At 34.1% G+C, this 15,028-nt stretch overlaps 1 protein-coding gene across 8 annotated transcripts in view; it reads right to left on the reverse strand.

Moving 5' to 3' along the window:
• Positions 1–3,081, reverse strand: part of LOC120899091 (homeotic protein antennapedia) — a 92,057-nt gene extending 88,976 nt beyond the window's left edge. For 3 of the 8 annotated variants that reach the window (XM_040305425.1, XM_040305423.1, XM_040305418.1), the window contains exon 1: positions 1,652–2,707. The gene's annotated coding sequence lies outside the window, so the exon portion shown is untranslated. Of the gene's footprint in view, positions 1–1,651; positions 2,709–2,735; positions 2,952–3,017 lie in introns of those variants that run through there. The other 5 variants (XM_040305422.1, XM_040305421.1, XM_040305420.1 and 2 more) reach the window with 5 other exon arrangements.
• Between the last annotated feature and the right edge of the window lie 11,947 nt (positions 3,082–15,028).

Consider the following 15,028-nt stretch of genomic DNA (forward strand, 5'->3'; position numbering starts at 1 on the left):
GTTAAATAATACTAGTTGATGATTGTACCACGTTTCGCATTACATCTGTTTGATATATTCCGTTATCACCAGTATTAGCATTACTTGAACTTGGCTGAATGATTAGATATTAGCATCAATATTTGCGTATACACCAAATCATTACGCCGAGGTCTGAGGTATTGTGTATTATATTTGCAATTTTTAGTTTCTTTTTGGTGACATGGTTTTATGCCAAGTGATTTTTTTTTAATTCATAACATCGATTATGTTTCATTCGTGTTATACATGTTATACAATAAACGTATGACAAACTATTTGCTCTATAATCGTACATTATTAAATTAAATACCATTGTAAAATTGTTAAGATACGTATTTCACCTTTACTTTTATTTTCCCCTGTGCTTCTTTTGTATCACATTACATTGGAGCTACCCACAACTGTTTTTTGATTACGGCTTTATTTTTGTTCGTAACTATATAACTCCTTTCCAGATTTGCGAACAGAGCTCACCATTGACATGATAGGAAAAAATAATGTGAAATGCCATCACTATGCAGGAACATCTTTCGACAAGCAGAAGTCACTTTTAAGTTTCATGCGATAACACGTACCAACGTTTCAATTCAAAAATTTCCATGTTTGTCGATTTTATACAGCTTGCATGTTCTTTGTGTTGTGTTCACACGGTTAATTACCGACAGACTAAAGCCGGGTTTGTTTTGTAGCAAGAAAAAATCGATGAGTGTTTTAGCGTGTGATATATTCTAAGGAAATAAAATAGATATCTTTGAAAATCATAACGATATAGGTCTGTCAAATCAAAAACTGGTTTACATGTTTCAGCTCTATATTCTCATTCTTATTTAGCTATAACTTTTGTACTTGAAAATATAAAATCGAAGGAAAAATATAAAGTATTTTATGGTTATAAACTTTTTGATTATATTTTTGTTTTGTTAGCAAATACAGTATTATTTAATGGATTGCCTATCATTACAGACTATTTGTAATGCAAATTTGTACTGATTTTCATGAAAATCGAATGCAGGAAACAATTAAATGTATACTGAATAAGTCAAATACATTTCTAATAATTTTTGAAAAAAAGGACTCAGATATTAAAAAAAAACAAAGACAGATTAAAGAGTCATTTGTTTAAAGTAAATAATGAATTTTTTACTCATGTGTGTAAAAAAGTAATGATCTGTAATACGATATTTATTTTATACATCAACTATTTTTTATATTCCAGGAATCATTTTCAATGTACAAACAGTTTGTACATTATTAAATAAAAATTGTATGAAATAAATAATTTAAATAATTTTCAATACAGTTAAATTGCACCATCATTTAAAATATTTATATTAAATAACTATTAAATTCTACTTCGACTTGCCGTAACGTATTGCGGCCCGATACAAATGAGAAAAAACACTTTAATCTTTTAATGTGCTTTTGAAAAATCTTTTTAAATCGTAATTAAAATATTAAAAGCTTGTAATATGAGACAGAATTTTGTAAAATAATACGGCTTTTTGTAACATACATCATTTAACTATAAATTAACCTTGAAAACCTAGTATTCAAGCTAAATGCATGCTCATTTTGAATCATGCTTTTTACCGACGGGCAATAAGAGTAGAGTAAAAACATGCTTACTTACATACAGCAGCTAAACACTTTCCAATTTCCTGGGTTATTGGTCTGGAAATTTTTCTAGTACAGCTCTAATCATGAAACGTTTGTTAACATAAAATTTTGATACTTCACACTACATTGGCATCATATTTTTTTATAATTTGCGAATGAACTTAAGATCTTTACTTTAAGATCTGTAAATTGTTGTATTAGGCATGAATTTTTACTCTAGTATTCAATATTCACTTAAAAAGCACTGTTTTTGTCACATGTATTCAACTATATAGATCCACTAAGTTTTCGTTATTGCTTATTTATGTACCATACTCGTACAGTTAAAGAACATATGTGTTCATTTTTATGCACCGCACGTATAGTAAATCACGCACACAGAATAGCTTAAATGATTGCACTGTTTTAATATAACACTTAAGTCAGATATATGTAATGACTAGTCACACGTCACAGAACTACATAAGAAGAATAACATTATTTTATCTATTTTCTATGTGGCAGTTTTAGATTTCAAAACTGTTCCGTACATAAAATTACACTATATGAACCATTCAATCCATAATTAATATTTTCATCAAACCAAATATCTAAATAATAACACTTCACCGATCACTTAAAATCTTCTCAGCAGGTTTCGCTTAGGACCATCGAGGGAAATACATAGTAAGCTGTTGAACGGCCTTGACGGAGGGAAGAAGCGTAATAAAATTTTACGATTTGTTGTGACTGTTTTTGCCGCCTTAAACAGACGCTCTTTCCTTATTCTAGAGTTGACGACACACTACTACACCGTAATTGTCACAAAAGTATTCTGAATATCGGCTGTGCTTATCTCTACACCGCCATGCCATGCCATACAACTTTGTCTTGTCAGGCATTGACATGAACCATGAATAAATCCAGGATGTGAAAATCTACAGTTACCACATGCACTGCTCTAGGAACAACAGTAATGGCAAAAGGATTCTAGAACGCGACTGCAAGCGTGGTTGATATCCTTCTATTTGTCCGTATTTATGCCTTTCTAATTGATGTTTATTTCTTTACGATTTCTATCAAACTAAACCATAAAATACGATTTCTTTTCTGCTCACTCTAAACTGACCCGGCTTCGGGCATGCTGGCTGGTTGGTCGTAAGTCGTATTGCGTACGAGGGCCCCTTGTTGGCCGTGCTGTGCAAGCAATCAGAAAGGTTCGAAACAGTGTGTATGCCCCTTTACTGGCTGCCAGTGTGTGCGTGTGTCGGGACTTGAGCTCTCCGACGGTGATGGATTGTCCCATCAGTTCCGGGCAGAGCAGCTTCAATTGGCTAAAATGAGAGGCAAATAGTAGAAGCTTGGCTATGTGTTTGTGACTAGCCTTTAAACGCACTCACATGTGGCACACAATTGTACCGAGTTTGGTACACTCTCGTGGAGAATGTAGATGCCGCTTTTTCATACGATGTGTAAAACTATCCACCAGGCGACATCGAGGCTGAACGCACGCGGGTGCTTCAATATCTGCCTCGTATATTTTCGTTTCATTCCTGTTTCTTTCGCCCTTTCTGACTTGCCATCTATCCACCCTCTTTGTTGGAAACCTCTCTTCAAATGACGGTTGAAATTTGTGAGATTCTCTCACATAAACTACCTTTCGAAAGTTGTTGGATGAAATAGCTATCAAAGGGAGGATGAAGAGTGCGTGACCCACAGACGAGACAACAATAACAATCAAATTTGTGATAAAAAGAGATGAACGAACCGGCCTGGCGCACACGGTTTTGTCTCAGGTTTGCTTTATTTTCGGCGTTACGCTCGTAAACCATACGCGAGCGAGTCAAGATTTACGATGAGAACTCTGCTCTCGGGGTTCGGCAAGGGTTTCCTAGCGACGCGAAGGCAGTCGTCGGAAATTTACGATCGTTAAGCGTGTATGCGCCACGCGGTGGTGGAGCTCCCTATTCCTGCCCGACTAACCCGATTGCGGTAACAAATGTAGAGGTAACTCACGAGGCAAAAAAAAATGTAGCGTGCACAAATAACCGAGCTGAGCAATACAATAAAGCACGATTATGCTCTATCTCCTCGAATACATTCTCCTTTCGAATGGGATTGCAGAAGCACGTGCTGGCTGTGGTACGTCTGCAATAGAGACTCGAATGAAGTGCAAAAACATTAAAATCATATGCTCAATTTCCCCTCCGAGAATAGGAACAAAACAAAGATGGTGACAGCAAATAGGAGGAGCAATCGTCATAAACCATTCAGAGAAGAGATATGGCGCTTTTTCTATTCCGCCCGTGTACAAAAATGTTATTTATAGCCAACCCATATTTTTGGTGCTCACTCTCTCGTTCAATGAGTGTCTTAGTGAGTTACCAATGTGAAGAATGTGTGATCTTCCGCAAAAATTGTGACGCACTGTAGGTTTATGATGAAGATTTTTATTACTTGAGGGTGTGAACATCGAACGTGTTAGAAGGGTACCGAGTCAGCGTGATAGTAATTCATGCTAGGGAAACATAGTACGGGAAACTAACTACTAAAAATTTTATTTTACGCAAACAGGACTAAGAATGAATGTAAGAGAGAATGAATGTACAAATCGGTTTCCATAATAACAACAGCACAATTGAAACACTCAGTGGGATATGAAAACTATTGACGACGTGATTAGTAAAATTATTGACCGTTCATGTTTTAGTTGATTTCAATAACATCTGTTGAAACATGCCCATCATTTGCATCAATACTGTGAAAGTTGTAATGGTAAGGTAAAGGTCATCAGACTTTGGGTGCCGGTATAAACAGCTTCGAATTAATTTCGATGATATTTTCTAAAAAACATCTTTTAAGTTGTTTTCATATGGCATTTGATCAAACGTACCATATGCAAATTGTACATGGCATTTTTGTATTACTTTTATGTTTATAATCCTGCAAAAGCATGTTTTTTTTTTGAAGTTTTGAATTTTTAACAGTATTGTTTGAATTAATATAAATGTTTCCAACAAAATTTTACAATTTTAATCGTACAATAATTAACTGATACGATTTATTAACCTGAACGTCATGGGTTCAAGCCTCATATGGTTTCTCTGAAATGTATAGACTAATAAGTATCGAAAGTCCATTTAGGCGGCTAACATGTTCGAATAGCTCGGTGCCCGAAATGTTAGAAGATGAAACATCATTTATAATATTTTATTGTTTATGTTTATTATTTACTCTTTTATGTAGTCATAGTTGAATACTATACATTGAACTTTATTGTGAATTATCAACATTTAAACATAATCAATCTCATCGGCATGTATATGAAATATGACACTTACTGAGTCATCGGACACAAGAGTGCCATTCAAAATATTGAATGAATGAATTTATTTTATCTTTACACCTATACATACTTCGTATTGCTGTGCAAACGTCTAAATTACTATTTAAAAACATATTTTTATTTAATGACCATATTTTAGAAATATTGCACAATTTCATGAATTTTAATTTTGTTTGCTTCCACATAAAAAGCATTGATATTTAAAGCATTACGCAGCAATGCATTGTCAACTGCCCGCTTTAAACAACTCATTATTGAATTAACAAAATAGATTTTTAACATTTTAAAAATCTCTAAGCATTATCTCCTAATAGATGCATCCGCTACAAAAAGGTTAAAAGTCGTTAAAATGAGTTATAAAATAAATAATTCTATAAAGCTATGAAAAATTCGTAGACGTTAGTCCATTTCATAAAGTAAAATGAAGAAAATATGATGACATTCGGCAATGTCCTTACTTCCAGTAACGATACTTGAAGCCATCAAACAAAATGTCCATTTAAATGTCTTATCTATTTGTACTTTGAATTTTTTTACATAGTTTCTGTTTGAACAATTATTTTTTGAATATTTTTGCAAAAAAAAAATTAAATGTACAAATAAGACATGAATTAAATGCACCAATAGTATAGCACCATTTATATTATTAATATAAATATATATTTACTTCTAGAATCAAATTGATCTCCAAAATATTTTTTTTGCAGAAAACAAACATTTAATACACATTTTATCCTTTTAATAAATGTAAATATAATGTTTTCCAATATGAATGAAAACTTTCGAAGAACATGTTAAGTAGATCACAAGCGAAAAAAAAAATTGCGTATGGCCATAGGGAAAAAAGAAAATAATGCAAGAAGAATAGGTAAAGATGAAAATGGCAAAACCAGCCGGGTGAACAAAAATATTAACAACCGCATAAATCATTAAAATATATGAAGATTTTTCCTTCCCCACCGTTTACCGCCAAATGTTTTACTGCCTTTCAAAAATGCCTTAACATTGCGTACACTCCTCCAGCAATGTCTCAGCGTGACTGTAAGACAGGAGCTGCCAGTTGTGTGGAAGAGCGTGAAACCCGAAGGGTGGGCGGTTGCTATAACAAAAATTAAGACATTAGCCGTGAGAGAAATGAAAATATTGTAAAACCAACGAAAAGTAATGTTGAATTGATGGTCAACATTTGGAAGACATCACGTTGAGAAATCAGCTTCAATGAACGTTGTTGAAAAACTTGGGTATTAGTAGCTTATAAAACAACAACAAGAATAAATTGTTAATCAAAATATGAGGCAAATGAATATCCGAGAAACGTTTTGGGGGTTTGTCGACTTGAGAGAAAGAGATGATGATAACAACAATGAAAGAACATAATGGGAAGATACAGTACGGTGTTCGTAAAACTGTATTATTAAAAAAATAATGGTTTATGCATATGAAATGATATCTTTATAATTGAGCATCTGAGACACATACAAAATAAAAACAAAATTAATGAATGTATGGATGTAAGGTGTAACATTTTGTTCTACGTAACAATACATATTTGCTTCAATCAGTTAACTAAGTCCATATAATTTTTATTTCACTTAAAAAAAAACCTTTCGAAATTTGTATGTGATATAACTGAACTTACAACTTTACTTGTTGATGAACAAAATAATCTTTAGAATCCTTATTGCTTTTTAGAATCTTTAGCATTATGCACGACTTTTTCGGTTGAGTAATGCCAATATTAGAAAGAACATGTTTCTGGCAGTGGCTCGCCTTTGAACAGCCATATTCAAAGCTTTCGACTCGAAATCGACAATCTGCTTATGCCGATTATAAAAGCCTGTCAATGAAACCAGAACATGAATTTTAGAGAAATTAGCAAGAGGAACGTTCAAACGACTCACAACTAACATAAAATATTGACTTTGACAGGCTTGGATAAAACAGTGTGACTCATGATCTTTCGTTAATAACTAACATGCAAGTGTCTATTGCAGTAAAATTTAGTTATCTGGTGGAAATAATAATCGTTGGTCAACTTATGTCAGCAGGCATAGAAAACCTACAGGCATTGGATTGATGAAATTTAATGGTAAATATAGATTTTGTTTTCTTTAAACATAGATGACATCTACAGAGACGATTAAATATATTTAGCATTCGTCCAAACGATATTCATAACAAAGTGTAAATACGAATTATATGACTATTTCATTTTATAAATGAGCTAATCAAAAATATGAACAAAAACAATTTCAAATTATTTTGCTATGTGTTTAAGTACCCTTTAGTGGGTTCATCAATTCTTGGCTTAACACGCTTAAGTTAAACTAAAATACATAGAGCTACACAGTATTGTTTATGTTGTGTTGTCCCTGCAAACTGAATTGTTTTTTAATTGTTTTCTGAATTGTTTTGAATTGTTCCAGCATATACAGCACTTCTGCATTTTTCAGCTTTTGATAAGCGTTTAGAAAGTTTATTGTGCAATGTAATTGGAGACCTTTGCATTAATTTTTAGTTGATCTACTCTCCTTTTCAGAATAACGATTTTTTATTTTTATAGTGAATAAAATACAATCATTCTTTCATAAATGGTCTCCGCTGGTAACAGCATCGTTAGTTTCCATTTTCTAATATCTCCCATAAATCAAAGCAGCACTCTGAAATCCTTTGAGCGTGAAAATGATTATGCAATTATTCCAACATGGCGTTATCCTTTTTTTTCCGGATTTAGATCGAGAAAACACGCACAAATAGTGGTGAACTGTTTCATGCTATGTAGCTCCCAGTAACAGAGGGGTTTGATGATCACGCTTATGTAGGCCATTGCGTCGCTTAACGAAATGTGTTGGAAGTGCAACAAGCCACAAAGCATAATATCAGGAAATGAGCAAGAGGAAGATTGATGAAAAGAAAACTGGGTTACACAAAACAACGAAAAGAGTTTTAGGTGAGTACATCTGGAACTGGAGAAGAGCACATGAAAAGAAATATGTATATATATATATATATATATATATATATATATATATATATATATATATATATATATATATATATATATATATATATATATATATATATATATATATATATATATATATATATATATATATATATATAATTTCAAACTTCAAATGTTTCGATGGGTACCTATGCCGATTTACGCGTATTTAAATCAAAAAAATGTTTTCAACAACGAACTGGGGCATAATGCATCCAGCAGATTGGGGCAAAGCACTGGCTACTATAAGACTAGATAGGATCGAATCTCATCCGTATCAAGATACCAAACATTTCATCGATTGTTGATAACGTAGGACGAAACGCCTAATACTTTTTACATTGTAACGCCTAGACTTACTAAACCACATTTTTAATATTCCATTTTATACAACAACTTCACACATTTTTGTGCCATTGTACTTCAATTATGGCGCACTCAGAGCAATAAATTGACATTAGTCAAGAGGATGTTACATGAAACGGTGGAAAATGTGCTTCCTTGATATAATAGGGACATTTGTAGAATGGTTTTAGCAAATTTATTTTTTGACATTTGTTCTTGTTACATGCTCAGTTGTGTTGTGAGGTTTATTTTCTGCAGGACGGACTGACCCACTGAAAAGGTACAATATATCGGCGAAAAATAATTTAAGGAGAGAAAGAGCATGGAACGGTGTATTTGTGAGCCTTTCTCACCTGTTTTGTCATGTTCATTCGAAGGGTCGTTTTGATTCATTCCCAAGAAAATCATATTTCTTTATTATTTTAAATTATTTCTTCTTTTATGTCTAATTCATGTTCGCTCTCGTGTTTACGACTGCCAGTGACTAATTATCGCAGTGGATCTAATAAACATGAATTTATAATTACCTCAGAATGAAGGCGATGAAAGTGAACTCGTTTTGCATGGCGTGTGTCGGTAAGTCATGCTGTGCTCAAGGCCACTACAGCTTTCAGAACAACCACTATGTTACGAACGCACACTTATTTACCCTCTCATACACTGTCTTGCTACCTTCTTCCATGTTTAGAAAAGCATAGGACATTAAGCGGGTTGCTGTTATCGTTTTGTCGCAAGGGATGCTGGTACGAAGCATGTTGAAAAGACATGAAGAGAGAAATTAGATCAACGCCTTGCTATCGGATGATGGGCGATGGCGTGAATCATGAAATAGGACAAGAATCAGTCTCTACGGCCTTTGCGGTTCGCCAACACTTGAAGAACCTGGGATATTAAGCTAGGGAGGGAAAAGGTAAAAAACAGCTTTGCAGAAAAAATATAGAATCTATCTTTTTACTGTAAGACGCTATACATCAACTTGATTTACGGTTCTAGATACGACAGCTTAAATTGCATCTCACACCACCAAAAAATTAAATTAAACTACCTTGATTCGTGGCCAGAGTATCACCCTGGAATTGACACGCACGCAGGCTTTTTCCGGTTCTCGAACTGGCTTAGTAAAAAATATTTAGGTCTTTACACACTTTTGTACTACATTGCCCGCCTTGGTACAACTTATTGAGAAAAAAATAACACAATATCCAAGCATCTTATCGCAGTTTCCATAAGTTTTAATAAAAAGCACACTGAATAAAATGATGAAACTCCTTAATATGTACTGACCCTGTTAACATTGGACTATGTAAATATTTCATGGACAGTGATTATCGAATGCCAGTGGCATGGACAGATTATCCTCTTATGGGCACACATATTAGTCATCATAGATTTCCATTGATCAAGCCTAGATGTAGTTCAAGCAATCCTTTGAAAAAATATGGATATATTTACTGTTTTATTTAACTTGCTCATTAAACTTATTTGTGAATCTAATAAATATCTTCTTCTTCTTCTTTGGCTCAACAATCGATGTCGGTCAAGGCCTGCCTGTACCCACTTGTGAGCTTGGCTTTCAGTGACTAATTGATTCCCCCCCCCCCATAGCAGGATAGTCAGTCCTACGTATGGCGGCGCGGTCTATTTGGGGATTGAACCCATGACGGGCATGTTGTTAAGTCGTACGAGTTGACGACTGTACTACGAGACCGAGTATCTAATAAATATACAAGATAAAAAAGAGAGATTGCAACCATTCATACATATTTTAACATTATGTTTAAATGATCTTATAATTTTTATTTTAGTTATCACCAATAACGTATTGGTGTTGGTTTGCATGTTTCGAACCCTCTTTGAAAACTTATTCAAATTTCAAATTACAATAACTCTTTTTTCTGGATCAATCATAATCAAGTCTACGAAATACCATGGAATTGTATGCCTTTGGAACATACTGCTGCACTTTATACTACTTATGTTTGCTGTTAACACATTTCTAATCACTTGCTGGAGGAATATAGTGTTTAAAATCAAAGAAAAAATATCATCATTTAACTATTAACCGTTAACTGTACTACAGCAATAACGTAACATCCACTGAGTGGTTTAGCTGTAATAGAGATCCTAGCTAGAAGAAAGTGCATTTTGATAAAGAGGAAATATGTCGGTTCATCAGCTTCCGTAGTTTTCGATTTTGCTGACTATCTTATATTGACTTTTATTTTCAACAGTGGCATGGTGTAACAAATCAATGCAGGGACAATTATTTTTCATCAAAGCTTGTAATTTTACATGATTGGAAAAAAATCGTCCAGGATTCGTAATCTTATTACGAAGTACCATTGTGGCGTGTTATGTGTGTTCTTACAAAGCCGCAGGTTTGGTTCATAATGTAGGTTTGTGTTAGTGCTCATACATGATTGAATGAGTTTATATCTAATTCGTCAAACTTCTGATTGTTGTCTCGGTTCATAAGTTAATTGTTACATTACATACATGAAAATTCATGTTTTGCGGATTAAAATGGTGCAGATTACCGAGCGTATACTGTACGCTCATTTTATACCAAAAATTTCTAGCAACTTTAATTATTCAAATTCCACTTCATATTGGTCACTTTTGCGGAGATAAGATTACATTTATGCATTTTTTTGCAGATGCAGATTTTTCTCTTTTATGTATTCTACTGTGTACTATGTATTTTGCTTATTATAAATAAATCTTGGCTTTTAAATAGGACGTTTTTGTACCTGCTGCAAATAAGCATACAGGAAAAAAACTGGGCTTAATATTTCCTTGACTGAGATAGATACTCTTCAATTTGATGTAAACGTCCTACTCGAACATACCGGACTTCACAGGTTTTCCATGCTTTATTCAGTACCAAGTAACCGGATAGTAAGTCCTTGATACGGGCGGCTGATCTATTCTAGCATTGAACCCATAAAGGGCATGTTGTTAAGATGCAGGAGTTACCGCTGACTCTGTGTAGGTTTAAAACCAACTCTAAGACCTGGAATCTGAATCAGTCCCAGTACGGGTTATGTAAAATATCCTGAAATTAAACAGTGCGCGCATCCTGATAACCTCACAATTATATTGCATAACCCTGTATCAAATATTGGTTGCAAAATTGTTACAAGATGTTATAGTATGGTGTTTGAAATTTCTGGATGTGTATATTCATCATGTAATAACGCCGATAAGAAACTGGTTGTATTCTCCAAAGTGAAAAAAAAAAGAAGGAAAGCTAGAAAAAGAATGCTAGAAAACTATCAGTGCTTTAATTTTTCAACATATCAGTAAAAAAAATCTAAGTGCTCATCGCATACATTTAGTATCATGCCTTTGTTGTTACATTGGTTTTATTTAGACTAGACCCATCTAAAAACTACGCATAAAAACTACGTTTTGATTTTAGTATAATATATATTGTATAACGACTGAATGCCAATTTTCAGCAAGTTTGTTTGTTCAGTTTCTTGCAATTTTACTTTGCCATTTGTCCCGGTTACAGGATTAAGCAATATAATTTTGGGGATAACTAGTAAATTCAGAATTAAAGCACAGAATTCAGGCACAGAATAGGTTGTTTGTAAAGACAACGCAATTCCCAAGTGCCTTTTACCGTAACTGTCACTACTGAAGATTCTAATCGCTACTGAAGATTGTGATGGGTAACAGGTGGGTAAAGAGAGACTTTGGTTCCGACCGCATACATATCCTTGTGCTGTTGCCAAACCCATGTCGTTGCTGAAATTGCTTACAAATCATATGAAATATGGTGTTGAAACAAAATAATTATTGTTATTAGTACTTTTTGGTACTTCATATGTGTTTTATGTATCTTAAGTTTAGGACACCAGTTCCAAAAATGTTCTAATGGCTTTGCTAAGTGTTTTTTTATGATTTTCTAGAAGTCAACATGGTTGCATCAGCAAAGCCAAAACAAATTCTTATCAATATGCGAAGATAGTATTCCAATTCATTTTCTTCTTGAACGTCCTAAGCGGACGTGCTGGCCTATACAGATTTTCGATGCTTATTTAGTAGCATGCAACCAGATAGTTAGTCTTTGCTGTGGGGAGGACGTTCCATTCTAGGCTTATCGTGCGGGCTGCGAACGTACTACTAAAGTGGTTATCTTCTTCTTCTTCTTTGGCACAACAACCGCTGTCGGTCAAGGCCTGCCTGTACCCACTAGTGAAGTGAGCTTGGCTTTCAGTGACTTATTGTTACCATAGCAGGATAGTCAGTCCTACGTATGAGGGTACGGTCTATTCGGGGCTTGAACCCATGACGGGCATGTTGTTACGTCGTACGAGTTGACGACTGTACTACGAGACCGGCCTAACCCATGAATACACATTCATAAATATAAATACACACTATTCACACCTCAATTTAACAGGAAAACAAACTACTCTTAGCCTACTACCATTGTTAAATTGAGGATGAAACACTGCTATCGAGCAGATGTCGTCTTTTTTAACCGTCGTTAATTTGGACGACTTTCATTTGCGATGTCACCAAATGATAATAATAATATTAATTTTAATAATAATAATAAGAGCAAGATAAATTAACATGAGCAATGATTATTGTATGATTATAATTATAATGATACAAGACTTCATTTACTGGGTTTATTTTTTAAACGTCTGACTATTGCTTCTCAATAACAGATATATTCTATAAATGGGGCCCTTTCCGTTTTAAGTTCGTAGGCTGAAATTTCTGCTTGCCAGCTGTTTGCATTGTATAGCAGTTTTCGAGCAGCTATCTAATTGAGTATAATATATAGGTGAGCTTATCCCAAGGTGTATGAATTAAGAAGGCCGATTTTTATCGCTTCTGCTTCTGAATAAGAATTTAAGAGTGTTTTGAGTATTCGTCATGCCTTCAGAAAGCTTGTTTGAACAAAAGTTTTCACCCATCCTGTCAAAAAAGTGATATTCAAATTTGGTTATAAAACATGCTATGAGACCACCTGGACTACATACACTTTGATTATAGATTCCACCACCGGATCTCTTTAATGCACCTTGGGATAAATGTAAACAACACCGTGTTTTCGAACAGGTACTCGAATCTAATTATAGCTTTGAGGCTAGAATAATCTAGACTGAAAATTGCAGGCTAGTTTTTTGTGTGGTTTTGTATGAAGTGTTTACATGATTTCAGCCTCCAACTGTCAAATTCCATACAAAAAACTAACTAGAATCGTGAAGAGAAGAGCTTTCGAGAGCTCGAAATGCTGTTTATAAAGTACTAAATAGGAACATAAATCAACAAGAAACATGCTATTTAGTAAACCTTAGCAATAGATCACAACTGCGCCAGATATTCATTTGTGTATACTTCTTCGAAAACGTCTAATTTTTAAACTTTAGCCAATTTTATTTCCTAGCTGTTCCAGGTTACAAAATATTGACAAAAGCTCAAAAAAGTGACAAAAGCTCAAGTTTTGGCCAATTTGTCAGCATTTGGTCACTCCCGTAGTCTCGCAGGGAGTTTAACGATTCTAACCAGCTTTTTTTACATGGAGTTTGACAGTTGGTGGCTGAAATTATGTCAACTTTCCTTACCGCTCGTCAATCTAGCCACTGATTTTCAGTCTAGATTATTTCAGCCTGAAAAATATGTAAACAAATGCCGATTCGTCCCATGTTTAATAAGGTTAGCTCTGGTATGATATAATGTTTTTACTGAATTATGAATATTCTGTAAAGGAAGGTTAAAAACTGGTTGAATATTAGTTTAGAATTGTATTTAAAGTGTTTTACTTCATTTCATATAGAAAAAAGAAAACAAAACGTATTGGAAATACATCTTAGTTTGTATACATACAAATGCTGAAATCTAATATGGCTGAACCTACTAATCAAATGAATACAATCCGTATGATGTATATTGTTCCAATCACAGCTCTCTATACAGATGTGCGAGATGACGACTTTACTAAGAGACCGGTCTAGGGTATTCAAGTAAAAATATTATTTATCAACAGCGGTCCAGCTTGATATATGCATTATAGCGAAGTGTGAGAGTGAGATAATGGTGAGATAATGGTTCATCTCCAAGGTGCTTCGTGTGTAACGGATGAATCTGCGCAAGTTAAGTGGAATGATACCAATCGGGTTTCTACGAGGTTTTAAAGCGAGCACGAAGATTGAAATGATCTTACTCTCCCTTTGTGCCAAGAAGAAAAGAATTCACTAAAATTTGATTTACAAGAAAGTTTGAATGTTTCTGAGTTTTTGAATATTTCGAAGTTTTTCATATTTCGTTGGTCGAATAGAGCATTCAAAGTAATGCAAAATACCTGACATTGGGGTCCTTTCCGTTTTAAGTTGGTAGGCTGAAATTTCAGCCTGCCAGCAGTTACATTGTATAGCAGTTTTCGAGCAGCTATCTAAGTGGGTATAATATATAGGTGAGCTTATCCCAAGGTGTATGAATTTAGAAGGCTGATTTTATTGCTTCTGTTTCTGAATGAAGATTTTAAGAGTGTTTTATATATTTGTCAAGCCTCTAGAGAGCATAATTGAACAAAAAATTTCACCCATCAAGTCAAAAAGTGATATTCAAATTTGGTTGTAAAAAGACCACCTGGACTATATACACTTTGATTCTAGATTCCATCACCAGATCTCTTGAATGCACCTTGGGATAAACGTAAACACCATCTTATTTTACCATTTTTCGAGCAGGTA

Source organism: Anopheles arabiensis, chromosome 2, assembly GCF_016920715.1.
Source record: "Anopheles arabiensis isolate DONGOLA chromosome 2, AaraD3, whole genome shotgun sequence".
In the NCBI taxonomy this organism is placed as follows: domain Eukaryota; kingdom Metazoa; phylum Arthropoda; class Insecta; order Diptera; family Culicidae; genus Anopheles; species Anopheles arabiensis.